At 35.0% G+C, this 18,747-nt stretch overlaps 2 long non-coding RNA genes across 2 annotated transcripts; both read right to left on the bottom strand.

Annotated features, from left to right (window-relative positions):
- Window positions 1-8,010: 8,010 nt before the first annotated feature.
- On the bottom strand, window positions 8,011-10,657 carry LOC115987725. The gene is made up of 2 exons (XR_004091203.1): window positions 10,390-10,657; window positions 8,011-8,299 (listed from the first exon to the last, which is right to left on the bottom strand). It is a non-coding gene; the product is annotated as an uncharacterized LOC115987725 (long non-coding RNA).
- Window positions 10,658-15,362: 4,705 nt separating this feature from the next.
- On the bottom strand, window positions 15,363-18,741 carry LOC115983829. Its single transcript, XR_004090266.1, has 2 exons — window positions 18,194-18,741; window positions 15,363-17,059 (listed from the first exon to the last, which is right to left on the bottom strand). It is a non-coding gene; the product is annotated as an uncharacterized LOC115983829 (long non-coding RNA).
- Window positions 18,742-18,747: the final 6 nt, after the last annotated feature.

The raw sequence follows: 18,747 nt of genomic DNA, 5'->3' as shown, positions 1-18,747 counted from the left end.
AAAGAGAAATAAGAGTGAAACAAAAGATAGCAAAGGAGGAGAGCCATTGCATCTACTGGTAGCCTTTTCTGTATGGATGTCGTTAATCCAAAAAAGATAGGATTTTGGAATCCGGGTGGCTATCAAAATCAATCAATTTGTCAGTCCACGAAAGAATACCAAGAATCTCTTTGATGTTTAGCCACCTTTTTCCTTTTGCCACAAAGGAAACTTGAGAACTATAAAACAAAACCCAGAAACTGAAAACCTAATAACAACTCAAGTGGTAGTATTTGAACTTTATGATTGATAACTGTGGTGGGCCTTTTTGAGATTGTGGGCTGGGTTGCTTCCTACCACACTATGGCCCAAAGGTTCTGGGTAGGAGAGTTAGGATCGGTATAATTGTAACTCATCTTGAATCGGCTTGAGCGCAAACTAAAGCCCCTTTATTGAAACTTTGGTCACATGCTCATGGTAGATGAAACTGTTAAAAAGAGTTATGGTAGACAAATATAATATAACAATAATAAAGGAATTGCACTCACTGTTAGCCAAAACAAGTAAAGAATTCCAAATATGATAAAGAAAAAGAACAGCACAACAATAGAAACACACTATAAATAAAATGGCAAAGATAAAAGAGAGATAACATTGATATTTAATCAATAAAATCAAAGAAGAAATGGTTAGTCTGCTGCGCTTAGTTGCATTACGGAACTAAGACCAAGGAGGGAACCACTTCCTCAATGTGGATAACCTCACAGGAAGATCTTGCTGTAGAAATTACCCACTTTGAGAGAATGGGCCTAAATGGCTTATGCTCGAAAATCCTTAATCTTTAACAGAAGGTAGGCTTTTAGAGGGAGAGAAGGGATTAGCCTATTGGTGCATGCTTGTCATCCTACTCTCTCTCTGTTTTTCTTTCTCACCCTCTTTCTTTTTCTCAATTTTGTTACTTTGCTTTTCCACTCTTTTCTTTTTAGTTCTTGCTCGTGTGATGTTGTTTTTCTAGTGTTGTGGTGATGTGATTGTTGTAATGTGTTGTGATATTGTGACTGTTGTTGTTACTGTGCACATCAGAGGCTCTTTATATACTGCCGGCCGTGACTGATTTTTTACCATTTCATCCTTTAACCACTATTGTCTAAGTGTGGGTGTCCTTCCAGACCACCCACTTGTTTGTCAGCTGCCCAGCCACCACCACTTACTTGTGTTGGTCGTGCCACATCCCATTACCAGACAAAGAATTCTATTTTGTTTGTTTGTTCACCGTGACATTCCCATCTGGATAAGAGTGGGCATTTTCTCTCACTATCCCTCATGGCATGCACCTAGTGGTTCCAACTCATCTTTCCCACTTTTGGGTGGTATGTCATCCCAACAGGACATTTCCCCCAAAAGAGTTTGAGCAGGAACCCCAGAATAGGCTCCCCCCCTTCTCCCCATCGCCAAACCATACCCTCTCTTACCTCTTACCCATGGACCACCACTCCTATATTGACTGGGTATAGGTTGGTGGTGCCTAAGCCTTGTGTATGCTTCACTTCCATGTGTCAAAAGCTTGTTTGCTGCTCATGCATTTACCATGGTCTAGAGGCCTGTCTGTGCGTTCTGCTGCTCATTTTTGACCTCTTGTGGCATGAACGGGTTTCTGAGCCTTTATTTTTTATGGCTTGCTTCCTTCAAGGGCTAGGCCTTGCTTGATTATGGGCTTTTCTCTTTTTAACCCATTCTTTACTCCTTCCGTAGGCCTGCTAACGCTTCTACCATGCCATTCTGCTATTCTTGTTGTGATATTATTTGATCCGTGCTTGCTAGGTCTCTTTTGGACTTGCTGTATGCTTTTCTTTTACTTAATTCTAGCGGCCCAATATATTATCATTGGGCTAGCATTCATGCTATTCCGGGCTTTCTTAACCCATTCCATTACTTACAGGCTTCCTCGGCCCATTTACTCCTTTTTGGGCATCCTCGGCCCATTCTAATTCTACATTCTTATGGGTCTTTGCTAACTCTTTTGGATTTCCTCGCCCCAATTACCATATCCTTTACTTTTGGGGTTCATGGGCTTTCTATCAACCCTTTACTTACTTCACTACTTCGGGCCTTCTTTGGCCCATTCTTACTTTCCATTTCACATAATGGCAATGGGTTTACTACTTTTTTTCTCTAGGTTCCTTTAGGCCCGCTTGTTTCCTTTGAGGCCCATTTATTATTTTCTAGGCCTATAATTCATTATTCCTACCATTCGGGCTTACTAGTTTTCTTCTTAACTTACTAACTCTTTTCCTTTCATATTGTTGGGCTTCTTCCTGCTATTGGGCCTTCTTGCCAAAGTGAGCATCAATAATAACCAATAAGTATGACAAATTATGCAAAAGACAATCATTAAGGAATTATTACCTCGCTTTCTTTAACATAGAATCAACAAACTTCTCATGGCTCTTCTCTAATAAGCCACAACACATTAAAAAAAATGAGACGTGAGTTACATTGATTGGTTGGCTACCTTCTACAAACATAACAACATACACGTTGTGAGCAATTTAACATCTAGTCTTAACGTTAAACAAAAAATACTAACCATTCAAAAACTCATCAGAAGTTGCGATACAAATATAGTGATAATTTAGCATTGTGAAACACACCTAAACAAAAAGCAAGACTGATATGTAAAAGAAATTGACTACCAAAGTTTGAATAAAGAATCGAAAAATTCCTCTAGGATTGTAAGCAATAATCAAAAGTGGAATTGAATTCTTGATGGTTTGCATACCTTTGTCTTGCATATTTGCTGGGCATTGGCTAAGTACAGAAATTTTGGGGGGGGGGGGGGGGAACTAAAGTGGAGAGAGAGAACTTACAAGCAAAATATACAAGATTTGGATTAGGGGTAATTCTATGGTACCCCCCAAAAAGGAGGGGGGGGGGGTACGGTACCCATTAATAAGTAACATACTAGACCAGATTACTTTTTTCTCATATTTAACAGTTCCATCCTTACATTGTGCAATTCCAATATCACATGTGACAGTTTTTTTTTCTCACATTTGGTGGTTCCCTTACTTTTTTTCTCACATTTGATGGTTCCATCCTCACATTGTGCAGTTCCAACATCACATGTGACAGTTCTTTTGTCACATTCGATAGTTCCCTTATTTTTTTTCTCACATTAGACAGTTCCATCGTCACATTGTGCAGGTCCAACATCACATGTAACAGTTCTTTTATCACATTTAGTGGTTCCCTTACTTTTTTTCTCACATTTGACGATTTCATATTTACATTGTGCAATTCTAACATTACATGTGACAGTTATTTTCTCACATTTGGTAGTTCCCTTACTTTTTTTTCTCACATTTGACCGTTCTATCCTCACATTGTGCAGTTTCAACATCACATATGACAATTTTTTTCTCATATTTGGTGGTTCCCTTACTTTTTTCTCACATTTGACGGTTTTATCCTCATATTGTGCAATTTCACCATCACATATGACAATTCTTTTGTCACATTTGGTGGTTTCCTTAATTTTTCTCACATCTAACTATTCCATCCTCACATTGTGCAGTTTCAACATCACATATAACAGTTCTTTTGTCACATTCGGTAGTTCCTTTATTTTTTTTTTCTCACATTTGACAATTTTATCATCACATTGTGCAAGTCCAATATCATATGTGACAGTTCTTTTGTCACATTTAGTGGTTCCCTTACTCTTTTCTCACATTTGACAGTTCCATCTTCACATTGTGTAGTTTCAATATCAAATATGACAGTTCTTTTCTCACATTTGGTGGTTCCCTTACTTTTTTCTCATATTTGATGATTCTATCGTCACATTGTACAGTTCCAACATCACATCTGATAGCTCTTTTGTCACATTTAGTGATTCCCTTACTTTTTTCTCACATTTGATGGTTCTATTTTCACATTGTGTAGTTCCAACATCACATGTGATAGTTCTTTTCTCACATTTGGTGGCTCCCTTACTTTTTTCTCACATTTGACAGTTTCATCCTCACATTATACAGTTCCAACATCACATATGATATTTCTTTTGTTACATTTGGTAGTTCCCTTAATTTTTCTCACATTTTACGGTTCCATCCTCACATTGTGTAGTTCCAACATTACATGTGATAGTTCTTTTGTCACATTTAGTGGTTTCCTTACTTTTTTTTTCTCACATTTAACGACTCCATCTTCACATTATGCAATTCCAACATCACATGTGACAGTTTTTTTCTCACATTTGGTAGTTCTCTTGCTTTTTTCTCACATTTGACGATTCCATCCTCATATTGTGCAGTTCCAACATGACATATGACAGTTCGTTTGTCACATTCGGTAGTTCCCTTATTTTTTTTTTCACATTTGACGAATCTATCGTCATATTGTGTAGTTCCAACATCACATATGACAGTTTTTTTTTACACATTTAGTGGCTCCTTTACTTTTTCCTCACATTTGATAGTTCCATCCTCATATTGTGCAGTTCCAACATCACATGTGATAGTTCTTTTCTCACATTTAGTGGTTCCCTTACTTTTTTTTCTCACATTTGATGCTTCCATCTTCACATTGTACAGTTCCAACATCACATTTGACAATTCTTTGGTTACATTCGGTGGTTCCCTTTTTTTTTTTTCTCATATTTGATAGTTCTATTGTCACATTGTGTAGTTCCAACATCACATTTGACAATTCTTTTGTTACATTTAATAGTTCCTTTATTTGTTTCTCAAATTTTATGGTTCATTTATCACATTGTGCAATTCCAATATTAAATTTAATTATACTTTTCTCACATTCAGTGTTACTTTAATTTTACTCACATTTGATAGTTCCATCGTCACATTGGGCAGTACCAACATTACATGTGACCAAAATGACCTCAAAAACTTTAAAAATGACTGAAATACCCTTGAAACCTAAAAAATGACCAAAATACCCCCAATTCTCTCTAAAATTACCGAAATATCCTTAGAACCTAAACAATGACCGAAATGACCTTGAAACCCAAAAAATGACTAAAATACCCTTAGAACTAAAAAAATGGGCGTAATGCCCTCATTATCTAGAGAATGTTTGAAATACCCTTAGAAACTTAAAAAATGACCAAAATACAACTAAGAAAATGACTGAAATGATCCTAAAATCGAGAAAGGACCGAAATACCCTCGAAATATAAAAATGTCCAAAATACCTCCAATTTTTCTCTAAAATGACCAAAATACCCCTAATTAATCAAAATTATCTTTCAGTTAACACTATTAAGATTTTTGTTTAAAATCTAATAAAAGTTTGATTATTTACTTCTGCTTATTTTTATTTTTATTTTTTCACACTTTTTTGCCAAGCATCTGGTATGAGTCGCGTGACCTATCATCATTAATAACACGATTACATTATACTTCCAAAATACAATTCCATACTTGGATACCTAAATTTGGATTTGGATTTGGATTTAAAATCGATAAAATGTTTTTTCCAATTATTATTTTTCTTAAGCCTTATACATTTTAATTTTAGCAACATTTTTTAATAAATACATGAGGTAATGAAAAAGCTATTGATAATTAATTGACAAGATGATGACTAAAAATCTATCATCATAGCCAACTAAGAAAATGTCTTGCCAACTATTGACAACTAAAATGTAATATATCAACAGAAAGAGAGAACCCAAATGCATGAGTTTTTTCACAATATTTAAAATCTCAAATTAAAAAATTGTTTTGAAGTTATTAACGGCTAAAAGGTTCTATATCAAGAGTGACGATAAAGTATCCAAAATATGTGTCTTTTACACAAAATTCAAAAGAGCAAACGAGCACTCAATTTTTTTTTCAATAATTATTTTTTTTAAACCTTTTGCATTTTAATTTTAGTAATATTTTTAATACATACATGCAACAAACAAAGAAGCCATTGTTTGACTCCTCATATTTTGCAATATAAGCTTTGGAACCTCAACAAATTTCCACATCACCAATATTATTTATTTAAGTTTTATCAACAATTTATAAAAAAATAAATAAATAAATAAATAAAAACCACCTCTCTCCCTCTTTCATTTTCGCATAGCTCAAATGCAGAGCCTTCACCTCCCACCTCTCTCCTTGACGTAGAGGCCTTCACCTCTCACTTTTCTCTTCCTGTCAGTCACCTCAAACCCTTCTCTCTCCATTGTTTTTATAAGCAGTACTTTGTGGACAAATAATCACAAACCAAATTCACATTGCTAATCCTTCCATTCATAAGTAGGTTTGAATTTATTTTCATTAATTTAGGCAAGTAAGATACAATTTTGAGTACACTTTGTACTGTTGAAAGTATAACCATAACAAAAAGGATTGTTGTCCTTGCTTAATTGATTTGCATTTCTCCCAGGTTGATGCTTAGGGTAGTTAACTTTGGCCATTTGAACATATAACCATCACATGGAGTACATGGGTTGCATTTCTCCCAAGTATTTTCTACCATCTTTCTTTACAACTCTAGTTATTTTGGAGAATACAAGTATTACAATTCCAATTGAATGTCAAGGCTACAACTTGTAACACACATGATCTCATAAATCTGTTTCAAAAAAAAATTAGAACTAAAGAAAAAAGTTCATTAAAAATACATACCAATTATGTTCATTAGAAATAAAAAGAGAGAAGTTCATTAGAAATGGTTTTAATCTTTGAACCAAAGGGTCTTGAAAATATATCTTTCAACAATATATAATGTGAAAATTTTAATTTTGAGACCATAAAATATTAGAAATTGATGAAGTGCAAATCGTCAAATGGAGCTGGGTCCTCATCACTGTCTCTACAAATGTGGAACAATGGTTCCCTTAAGATAGTCACCGGTGTGGTGCCTGCCACCACGCCTCCGATGCCAAAGTCAGTATACAGGAGTTTTTAGAGAAAAATAAGAGAGGACTGAATATCAGAGTATCGATGAATACTTTTAGGTGAGTCTATGTACCTAGTTTATCTCTGACCAGTGTGTATATATACGGTTTTGTGGTTCCTAGCCATTGGGGCCTTAATTGTGGCTTTAATGTCCTTTTGTAAAGTCTCAGGCCTCAAGAATATGGGCTCTGATGAGGCTCCAACGGTCTATCCACTGATTGGTAACCGTCTGTGGCATTGAAGGCTCCCATTAATGGTTCCCCTGTGTTCGTCCATATCCTGCTAGGAGGACGAGTATATTTGATTAGATCATCCAAGTGAGGTGAGTTTGTCAGTCCCATCAAAAACAATAGTAAAGCTCTATGCAAATTAAAACCTTAAAAAAAAATACCGTAATGCCCTGAAAACCTAAAAATGACAATAAAAATGTTATACAACCACTCTATTTGCTTGCTTGATTTGAAACCCATTGATTTTAAAATTAATAGATTTAAAAAAGCCTTGATTTGAAATCCATTAATTTTTAAATTCCTAATTTGAGTTTTTTTAAACAATGAAGGATTTGAAATTCCATTGTGTGGATACCTAAAATTGGATTTGGATTTGGATTTGGATTTAAGATCAATAAAATAATTTTCCCAATTATTATTTTTCTTAAACTTTCTACATTTTAATTTTAGTAACATTTTTTAATAAATACATAAGATAATGAAGAAGCCATTGATAATCCAATTGCCAAGATGATGACTAAAAATCTGTCATGTCAACCAACTATTTTTTTTTTTTGCCAACTAAAATGTTCAATATCAACATAAGGAGAGAACCCAAATGCATGAGTTTTTCACAACATTTAAAACTCAAGCTAAAAAATTGTTTCAAAGTTCTTAACTGCTAAAAAATTCTATATCAAGAGAGACGATAAAGTATCTAAAATATGTGTTTTCTTACACAAAATTCAAAACAAAGAGGCCATTGATACACCAATTGACAAGATACTGACTAAATATCTTCCATCATAGCCAACTAAAAAAATATCTTCCCAACTCTTGCCAACTAAAATATTTTAGAGAGAGAGAGAGTACCAAAAATAAATGGGTTTTTTTTTTTTTTTTTTAAATTTTTTTAACAACATTCAAAATCTCAAACTAAAAAACTATTTCAAAGTGGATCTTTTCTACTCTTTTTTCTATGGCAAGGCTCAATTGCATAACTTATTGATAACAAATGTTGACATGTTGTTTTGCAATAGGAGAATTCATCACTTTTCTCCTTCCTCAGTCATAACTTCAACTACATCGTCCATATATTTTGCACCAATGCTAGTAGCTCTATCCCTCCCACACTAGATCTCAATGTCCTTCAATTGTAAATAACTTTGCTTTTATATCACTTGCTTTTGTATTTTTCTAAAGAGAAAAAAAAAAAAAAAAAAAAAAAAAAAAAAAAAAAAAAAAAAAAAGAGAAGCAATGAGTTAAATAAAATAAATTGGACAATAAACAAAGGAAAGGGGGAAAAATAAAATAAAAAGTAGGACATTATGTGATGATTGTATTAGTGATAAACTTATATTTAATAGCTAACTATCTATACCCACAACATGGTAAGCACATCAAAAGACAATGGTAAACACATCAAAAGACAAGTTCATATATAAGTGTGTGCATAATAGTTTTTTCATTGAAGTTACTTGGAGAGACTGGATTTCTTCAATTTTAGCAACAAGATAGCAAGGTGCTAATCCTACCAGTAAACTGTTAAATATGCCAAATAGCATCATTAAACCATTAAACTACACTAATTGAATATAGAAGACTACAACGCAATTCGCTTAAGTTTCAAAAAATATTTAAAAGATTCTAGATTATGAAACTTGACTGAATAATGAAAAAGTTAAAACAAAATGAGTAATGTTGTTTTCAGTGGGTTTCTCACTTGTAAGATAATCCTCATTCAAGCAAAGTTTTCACTAGGAAATGAATATCATGGGAAAGGAAGGGTAAAAAAGTTTAAGCAATAATACCCTATGAATTTTAAAAATTATAGAAATCAATACATTACATGCAGTAGATAGAGTATGTTAATCACTTCACAAGGTACAAGTCTACATAAATGTCCTCAATGTCCTTTCCTGCTGACTTAGAAATATATGTGAAAGATATATCAATCCCTACAATCACTTTGAGTAGGCCTTGTACCACAACAGCCAAATGAGCACTAGTCCCAGAAATGAGCCAAAATTTTTCATTCCTCCACCACTCTTCTAATCCAATACCAGCCCATTTCACCTCTAGGATAGCAAGTGAGATAAGGCATATGGTTATGATAAACACGTAGACCAAGAAGGTCACACTTAGAGCTTGCACAATGAAGTGGCCAAAGAAAAGTGAGAGTGCAGGGAGGAAGCAATAGACAATGAGGAGTACATACCAATATTAAGGTAAGCCATGCATCGGAGAAATTTGAGTTGCCTAGTGTCTAGCTAAGGATTGTTTCTAGAGAAGAAAATCTACTGCTATTAACAAGCTATAGGCAATACATATAGTACTAAAAATTAACATTCATTCATTCACAAGTCACAACCATTCACAGAAAATATATATATTCAACCTAATTTCAGTTTGGATAAAAAATATAAAACAAAAGCTCAATTGACAGAAGTAAAACTTTCCTGTAAAGGAAATACATGATCGAAGTAGAATAATCATGCACAGCTCAGACAAAACACAAGCAGCCACCTAGCTTAGACAAACAAAATACTTCTGAGAACCCAATAACCATTGTAAATGGAGAAAGATATCAAAGTCATCTCAGTCAATAAATCAAACATAGCTCACAAAGTCATTTCATCAAACACTTAATTTGCATTTTCAATTAATCCAACATTGAACTCTAAAAACATAAAAAATCCAACAATTCCTTAACACAAATAAACCAACCCAATTCTCTGGATCTCATATATAACTCCCAATAAAAAATAAAAAAAATTCAACAACATTGCCATTCCCAAATCCCAACTTTACTAATAAATACAGACCCAGATAGACAAATCCAAACTAAACCCACACAACCCAAATACAAACATAAAAAAAAAATAAATATAAAAAATAAAAAATAAAAAAAACAAAATAAAAAAAATGGAGAAAGTCACAAACAATAACTCATAGAAATACAGAAATCCATAGACAAACCCATAAAACCCCATTGATATTTTGTGAATTCAGATTTGGTACTAAAGGAAAAGGGAGATACAGAGGTTTAAGAGAATGCGAAGAGTTAAGAGAGACATCTTAGAGTGAAACAAAAATTACATGTAAGTAATCAAATTTGTTTGGTGACTAAGTGTCAATTAGTACCAAATAGGAGGAAATTCCAAATCAACTTTCTAAACAAAGTTAGCAAACAACACCCAAATCCCCTATAAAAAATAAAAACCCTAAATCCATCAACAAGCACAACTTGGATTAGTAATGGTGAATAAAAATTAAGACAACTTACATATAACTCATGCGTTGATAGTTAAATGACTGAAATTGAAGAACCCAACTTCTTTGGTGGGTTAGCCGTTTGGGTTCTTGTGGACCTTGTGGTTGGTTTGGCCGGGGAGGGAATTGAATAACTTTGTTTATTCTTTCGTGGGTCTTCCATAGGGGTTTTGTTTAGTGGCCGCTAGGTTTCTTGTGGTTGGTTTGGAAGAGAAGAAGTGAGATGAAATAAGCAAGAGAAGAGGCAGAAGCATAGAAGAAGAGCATAGAGAAGAGAGAAGCATAGGAGAAGAGTCTGATTTGTTTTTTTGTTTTTGATTTTTTGTTTATATATGTTACTTGTTTTACCAGTTACTAGTATCCACTTAAAATAAATGAATGGATAAGATCATAACACAATTGAATTAATGGTTTAGATTTAAGTGGGTACCATTCCTCCAAAAAATAGAGGGGTACAGAAAAATGACCTACATAATATATATTATATATTCTAATATAATTACATTATTTTAAGATGGGTTTAAGACTATTACTTATGAATCTCAATATTTTTTTGTGACTAGTGATGTTAATATTAGGCTTATTAGCATCATTCTTCGCAGTTGGTTTCCTATTGTTTCACTGTTAACATCGGCTCCTATTTAGTTCAAGTATTCATATGAATCTTCACACAAAGATAGAGAAAACAAGACACAAGAATAGAGGTTTATCGTATACTCTAGCCCATGTGTCAAAAAAATATACAAATAAAGGTATGGCATTGTAAGTAAAGAAAAATTTCCTAGACAGCTAAAGCTTGATCAGATTCATTATCTGAAGTTCTGAACTATATGATGTCAACAATAGGATTTCCTGAAACAACCTGTAAACAAATCGACAAGATAATTGGGAACTTTTGGTGGGGAAGAAAGAAGACATAAGAGGATTCTACATAAAAGCTTGGGATAGCATTCTCAAGCCTAAACTTGTTATGGGACTAGGGCTTAGCCATAAGGAGTACATCAACAGAACAATGATAGAAAAATTGAATGGAGCATACTGACAAAGATAGAAATGGGGTAAGAACTATAACCTTAATGTTGGCTCCCTCTTCTAGTATGGGATCATGGGTGTGGAAGTCAATCCTGGGTGGAAGAGAGACCTTTTGGAATTTGTTGAAAAATTGGAGTAGGAGGGGATGTTTGGAACTCCTCGTGGATTCTTTACATACCTGGATTTAAACTGCCTCAACCTTAACACATGAGCCAGGTGATTAAGTGGGTGTTTGAGCTCATCTTGACAAAACCATGAAGATGGAATAGACAAGAAGTGTACTAGCTATTTGAGTCAGTAACTACAAAAAAACATGCTGAAGATTCAGCTAGCTTAAGCACTACAAGACCCCTAATTAGAGTGGAGACTTCTCAACAAGAACTGTATATCAGACTGGCCAACACAACTATTGAGAGTGGTCTTATGCCTAAAGTAAAATGGAAGAAGTTGTGGAGACTCAAAATTCATGACAATTAAAATTATGTGGAAAATTCCCATAACAGAAGTGATCTAAACCTGATATTTTCAATGGAAGACCTAAACTGCATGATGTGTAATGTAGCCCAGGAGTCCATAGAGCACCTATCTCAATGTGCGTAGTGACTCAGAATTTGTGGTCATCCCCAACGACCTTTTAGAATTGAAGAGCTCAACCTGTCATCTATGGAGGAATGAATCTGAATAGTGTTCAATTCAAAAGCTCCATCAAGGTCCCACTACTACTAGAAGAGTTAAGAAATTTATCAATGTATGCTATCATATGTTGTGATGTAATCTGGATGCAAAGGAGTAGACAGATGGTACATAGGATTATAACTGATCCAAGGCAGGGAGCACATCACAAACTACAAAAACTCATTTGCAAGCCTGGGAATCCACTACTGAGGTACAAATGTACCTGAACATGAACATCTCTTCCTCCCTCTTTTGTCAAAGTTAATTTTGATGCAGTATTAACAAACAACCAAACATGTGTTGTGACAGATGGCCATGACCATAAGAATGACATTATTTGGTTTGTATTAAGCTAATAAGGATAGATGGATGGTCCTCTTATAGCAGAAGCAAGAGCAGCACTCAAAGCTCTTTTTTAGAAAGGTTTTGATGAACTAAATGAAATTCAACGAATCCAAAGTTCTCTATGCAGATCTCACTAGTCCATTGAACCATTAATAGCGGATACTAGCTTAGCATCAAATTTATGCTATTGTTGGCAAGCTTTACATGTAGTTAGAAAGAGTAATTCCTAAACTCACACTATTGCTCATTGGACTCTACTTTGTAACATTGAGGAAATTATTCCCATCTCAAAAATTTTGAGCATGGTGTTCTATGCTACCATAAATGATTGTGTATTCAGCCGTTGTTTGGGGGGGAGGGGGGGGGGGGTGTCCTTAGCACGGAAGGGAAACTATAGATGCTCTATTCATGGTCAAGTCCATGCAAGCATGGATGAAAAACTTATATATATTATTCGGAGTCCTTGCTATACTTTCATTATCAGGATTCAAGATTGAGACTTGGAGTGGGTAGTCAAGTGAATAGGCTGAAATGTTCCTAGTATACTGATTTTTGTCATAAATATAGTCAGGGGCCTTAAATATCTTCAAAGTCAAAAAGTTTTTGGTAGAACAAAATTAACCCAAAAACTATACATGGATAATTTATTGGATGTGAATTCAACATTTCTAGTTTTGATGGAATCAATAAATAACAAAAACTAATGTTGAAAATGAAGATCAATTCTTGAGTGGCCCTAAAACTAAAGTGATTGCACAATCAACGAGGGGATAGTGTTCCATTGCAAGAAAGGATTGTGAATCAAAGAAAATTTGCTTTCTCCACGAAGAAGACTACTTACCAAGGCTTTGAAAAGAAAAAATGGAAAATTAGGACAAACTAACTTTATTTATATTAGTAGTGCCAAGAAGCTACATATTTGATGAGGGAGAAGAGATTCAATTCATGAGGGAGAGCTTTGAAAAGAATAAGTGACAACTGGATTTTATAGTACACACATGCCTTATCAGATCTCCAAATTAACATATCTTTGGAATTATGAATAAGATGATGTACATAATCTAGTCATTTAATGAAATTTACTCCTTTTTGGGGCAATAAGACCATGTTGGTAGAGAAGAGAAATTTTTGCTTCCAAAAGGCAGGCCATTGTGGATGATGTAATTTGGATTAAGAGGGACGATATCAAGAGAGTATCCCACCAAAAGAAATGAAAAGTTCTTAAACTACAATTATTATTAAAAACAGATTCAAAATCCGCTATCCAAAAACTACAAGTTTTCAATTTTACTTAAAAACCATTCACTATTTGAATGAAAATTAGCAATAATCATATTCTTGGAGTGATTAAATCTTTAAAAAAAAAAAAAAAAAAAACCAATGTTAAAATGTCATAGGTATACAGTTACTCCCCCTGGGCTCGGGTGCTGAGAGCTAAATATTGTACTACCCTTAGACTTCAATCTAGGAATGTGAGAAATCTCCCTTTCTCACAGGTTTGGTCAGCTTTAAAGAAAGGGGCTGATACTTTCAATCGGAGAGTCAGGTGGGTGGTTGGTAGCAATAGCAATCTTAAGTTTTGGTATGATAATTGGACTTCTGAATGCTTGGTGCGTCAAATGATTCAATGTCCTTTGTCTCTGGCAGATCAACAGCTAAGGATTCAGGATATTCTCAAGGATGGAATCTAGGATTGGAGATGACTCTCCTTTGAGATCCCGCAAAACATCAAATTTATTATCCAAGCCACTCCGTGTGCTCTTACTTCTTCGGGTGGGGATAGATTAGCTTGGTCTGCCTCGACCCAAGGTAAATTTGAGCTTAGGAGTGCCTATAAAATTGCTATGGGAGACTTGCATGCTGAGGAGTTCTCCGGTAAGTGGATTTGGAAAGTGGATATGCTTCCAAGAATCCAAACTTTTTTCTGGCAATGCTTCCTTCCATAATAGCATTGGGGTTAAGGATTGTCTAGTGAGAAGGGGAATGCTTGAAGATGGTACTTGCCCCTTCTGTGGTAGGACTTTTGAAACAATTATCCATGCTTCGCGGGATTGTAGGAATATTAAACCCGTGTGGATCCAGTTGGGGGTGTGATGGGATGATCACAATTTCTGGACAGATGATCTGCATAAGTGGCTTGAGTTGAACGGAAAAAAGGGGAGTTGCTGAGATACCAGCGCTCCCCCTTGGAGAACAACCTTTTTATTTGCTATCTGGATTATATGGAGAAGCAGGAAGTAGGTGGTGTTTAATGGGAAAACTTAAAACCCCAGTCTAGCGAAAGAGATCACTAACAAGGCCTTGGAATTCACCTTTTATGCCTCTTCGCTTAGCAAACCCAGTCATATGGTGATGAAGCAGGTTAGATGGGAAAAGCCTCAGCTGGGGTGGTATAAATTGAATACTGATGGATCTTCTGGGCTAGGTGGGGACAGGACGGGCTGTGGAGGTATCATTAGAGATGAGCAAAGGCAATGGATCACGGGATTTGCTAGGAGGATTGGTGCAGCGAATAGCTTAACCGCTAAATTATGGGGTCTACGTGATGGGCTTCAATTATGCTGCTGCAGAAATTTTGACTCAATAGAAGTAGAGAAAGATGCTAAAGGTATTCTAGATGCTTTTCTTAACCCCTAGTTCGTTAATAGTATTATGTCTTCCATTTTGGATGACTGCAGGACGTTGATCACCCGGCTTCACTAGATCTATTTTAAACATTGCTATCGAGAGGCAAATCGGTGTGCTGATAAGCTGGCTAGGTTAGGAGCTAGTCAATCTTTAGAGTTTATTGTTTTCCAAAGTCCGCCTATGGACATTTTATCCTTCCTTGAGGAAGATGCTAATGGGTTGTATTTATCCAGGCTTTGTCCTGTGATTTCTGGTTCTTAGTTTAATGCTATTCCTCTGTTTACCAAAAAAAAAGACAGTAATAAGTGAAAACCACGCCAAGACGCAGGTGCTCATTGTTTACCAACTTGTTTAACTGTACAAATACTAACTGCAACTTTATTGGAGGCCAGAAAACCTTCCAATTTATCAAAGATTATTTAAAAGGACCTTACAAAACATGACTAAGAGAAGGTGGCTTGCACTAGCATAGACCTGTTTGGTTTAAAAGCACAACCAACCAAATTTGTGCTTTGATTGGCGAGGAACACAACAAACAGCCATCTGTTACAAGAATCTAAGCCCAAAGGCAAGCAAATTGTGGCAAACTTATGACTGCCAAAACAAAGACTATCACTAAGAATTAAGAACCTTTTATCCAAAAAAGAGTCAAGTAAACACAACATAAAGCTCTATAAAGAACTGGTTCTTGAACCTCCCTCTAGCAACCACATAGGTCTTGACTCGACTCACAATTTGATGGATTGCACAATATCTTCTTCTCAGCTTATTAGACCTCCAAGAATGTCCTATTTCTCTGCAATAAAGATGGTAAATTTCAGAACCCCAAACTAATCAGCACATAACAGTATTCAAAATCAAACTTCCTTCTCCTCCAGTATTTGATATCCATTCCACAAGCATTAAGGAATGTAAAAAATCATTAATAAAAATTTACCACTCTACATCATACCCATACTTTTATGCCTACATCAATCAGCATCTCTACCCCCACGCTAAAAACATCATACCCAGCCACCATCCCACAAGTAGCTGCCATTTCAACTTTTCACCCTCTACCACAAGGTACTGCTAAGCTATGTGGAGAAAGGGCAGTACTGCTCAATCCCATTTAGCCTCTCCTATAGGGGAACACGTATGATACAGAGTACCAATCGGCCAGCAAGGTATTGGCACTAAACATTGAACATCAAGATTCCCTTAACTTTGGTTATGTATAGAAATTCAAATTCTACATGGAAGAAAGGCATGGCAATCTATATCAGGGTTAGTTATATTTGACCATGGGAATAAAATTTTTCCTTTGAATGGTAGTATAAAACGGTAAAGGACCCCTTGTGACTGGTTCTATCACTCCCCTTGCGACTGGTTCTATCACTCTTTCTCTTGTATCTGATATGTTTATCCATCAATCATAAACATAAGAATATACATTCATGTCAGTCATCAACAATAACAATTTTAAAGGACAATATATAATGGAATAAAGATGATATCTACTTTATTCTTTAAATATAAGAATAAACAATGCAATTTTTGTATAATTTAGTAATATCTCATAAAATTTTCTCACTTTGAGCAAAGAGCCGTCCTCTTACTTCATTTCACACAAATGGGAGGGAAAAGTTCAAAAACTTAAGAAAGAAAATTTAAAAAGGGAGAGGCATAACATATTACAACAATCTTAAATACTTTACAATCTTCCTCCAATGTATAGGCCAAAATAGAAAAAGAAAAACATGAAACACCAAAATTGAATACATCATAATCCTTTCGAAAAAAAAAAAATCAACCAACATGGTAAACATTACTTTGCGATCAGGATGCCAAATGAAGGTCATAGACAAGATTACCCAAAGAAAACTAAAATGGGTTTTTGTGTTAGAACTTAGAATTGGATGAAACTGAAAGATCCACACCACCATCCAGCTATAAATCAGCTAAGAAACTTGTTTGAATGGCTAAAATCAGATTCTTTACTTTCATTTTTTTTTTCCTTATACCTGAAACATTAAAATCAAACACTCAAATAGATGTCATGCCATTAAATAAGGCAAAACCATCATGGTCCCGTTAAAAAATAGTTGATCCATGATATTCCTTTAAAAAAATAAATGTGCAAAGGATCAAGAGAAGATAAATGGCCCATATGGTATTTGAAAGACAGGCTAGAAAGATCAGCTGAATGATGATGACAAAATTGCTCATTTATGAGGATCTATTACAATTATCACCATCTAAACAAGAATTACGAAAAAGTTAAGAGCCATTCAAATGCAATAAACCGTAATCAAAATTATAAAGCATGTGTTGCTTACAACTTCTATTGCACAATCAAATGCTAATTCTTGGTGTGTACTTATTTCTTTGCTTTTAAAGCTGTCACAAATGCATCTGTATTAGGTAGCCTTAAGCACCCTATCTCAACATGAAAACACCTGAACCAGCCATATTGATTCAACTAGTGGCTAGGAATCAAACCCCTCCTTTGGAAATTCATTGAGCGTTTTAAAATAATACTAGGATGTACAAAGCATTTAAACTACAGCCCCACCTCTGCCCCCCTATATAAAAATAAGAACATGATTATTCAAGACAATCTTCTTTTCTCAAAACCAGACAAATGGTTTTAAACATATCTTTGAATGAATTGGCTTGAAAGCATTCCTATTAAATAACTTTAAAGAAGACACCCAAGGATCATTTACGCAATATATATGTAACATGTTTCTTGAACCCCACTATCTATATATTTATTGAAGTTCAAAGAATGAAGCTTACAATTAAATGCCAGAAAGTTTAGTTTGACACTGTGACATAAACATAAACATTTTTTCTTTATTGAAAAATTATACAAAAAGAACTACACCTCCATGCCAATGCATTGGATGATGGGCAGATGCAGACCAATTGCCCATTTCCCCCCAAAATACTGACTGAAGAAACAGCCCCCAACAAGAGTATCCAATTACACCATATCTAGAGGAATTATCCCTGATTTTTCATCTTCAATCACACCTCATGTATTACACATACTACTGTATGAACCTAACAACAATAGTTATATTTACCAAATTCTCTACTGGTTTTACACCATCATATAGATATATCACAAAAAGAGAGAGAGGAATCCATACCTTCAATGTCTGATTGTGTGCTATACTGCCAAGGAAACTGTTGAAAAGTACATTAGGTGCTTTAATAGGAGTGTCCACTTCACATGTGTTTGTTGCATCCCTACAAATAGTATAAAGGTAAGCACTACGACTTAGGACTTCAAAACCTAGCATTAACACTTATTCTTTCATGCGCTATTTTATTTCAATGTATCCAAATAGCCCAAAGATTGTTGAGAGAAAATAGAGTGAAGTGATTGCACCGGCCTTATGCTTTATACACTCTTTCCAGCTAAGTAGCAACAGAATTATGATTTGACTTTGACTCAAGTACCTTCTAATGGGGAGTGGTGATCTGAACCATGTCACACAAGTTAAGTAATAGGTAATAAATAGGTGATCCAAGCATTCCTCTTCTATAGCACATGAAGGGCAAGAAGCATCAGTGATGAGATTCCTATTTTGCTATCTCCCTAAATCGCTCGTAGACAATCATTTTGTAGTTTCCAAAGGAAATAAGGAATTTAAATGGAAGTTCAAGCTTCCACAGAACAGCCCACAGCTGAGAGCCATAT

Source organism: Quercus lobata, chromosome 4 (genome assembly GCF_001633185.2).
Source record: "Quercus lobata isolate SW786 chromosome 4, ValleyOak3.0 Primary Assembly, whole genome shotgun sequence".
Lineage (NCBI taxonomy): Eukaryota > Viridiplantae > Streptophyta > Magnoliopsida > Fagales > Fagaceae > Quercus > Quercus lobata.
Note: the sequence above shows the minus strand (reverse complement) of the source record. Positions and strands in the feature narration are given on the sequence as shown.